This window comes from Suncus etruscus, chromosome 16 (assembly GCF_024139225.1).
Source record: "Suncus etruscus isolate mSunEtr1 chromosome 16, mSunEtr1.pri.cur, whole genome shotgun sequence".
NCBI lineage: Eukaryota > Metazoa > Chordata > Mammalia > Eulipotyphla > Soricidae > Suncus > Suncus etruscus.
The window spans coordinates 78419243-78420012 of NC_064863.1; the positions used below are offsets into that span (position 1 = coordinate 78419243).

Consider the following 770-nt stretch of genomic DNA (forward strand, 5'->3'; position numbering starts at 1 on the left):
TTTACACAAAGATAACACTAAATCCCATGACAATTGTCTCTCTCAATGTCAATGGATTAAATGCACCTATTAAGAGACACAGATTGGGAAAATGAAGCAAAAATCTGAATGTAATATTCTGCTGCCTACAAGAAATGCACCTGAATAATCAGAACAAACATAGACTCAAAATCAAAGGTTGGAGGAAAATTATCCAAGCAAATAAATCCTTTAAAATACCTGTAGTGAGCTTTGTGCAGTGGCAGTATTGTAACCAATGAGGTTTACCTGAGGTGTGATTATTGCTAATTGGAAAAAGCTGTAGTGGCCATATTAATATTATATGACACAAACTTTAGACACAGAAAAGTTACAAGGGATAAAGATGGACACTTTGCACTAATCAAAGGATATGTATAACAGGAAATCACACTTCTGAATATATATGCACCCAATGAGGAACTAGCAAAATATTTATTACAAATGTTGACAAATCTGAAAGAATACATCAATGGCAATGCAATAATAGTGGAAGACCTCAACACTTCCCTGTCTCCCCTTGATAGATCAACCAGACTGAAACCTAACAAGAATATACTAGCTCTAAAAAGAGAAATGGAAGAAAGCGGATTAGTACACACACACACACACACACACACACACACACACACATATGTATGTATAGGACACTTCATCCCCAGAAACCTGGATACACATTTTTCTCCAATGCACATGGGTCAGTCTCCAGGATAGATCACATGCTGGCCCATAAAACATAGCTCCTTAAAATC

General features: G+C 36.4%; 1 pseudogene; it reads left to right on the plus strand.

Moving 5' to 3' along the window:
• Positions 1–227: 227 nt before the first annotated feature.
• Positions 228–354, plus strand: LOC126032868 (uncharacterized; annotated as a pseudogene).
• Positions 355–770: the final 416 nt, after the last annotated feature.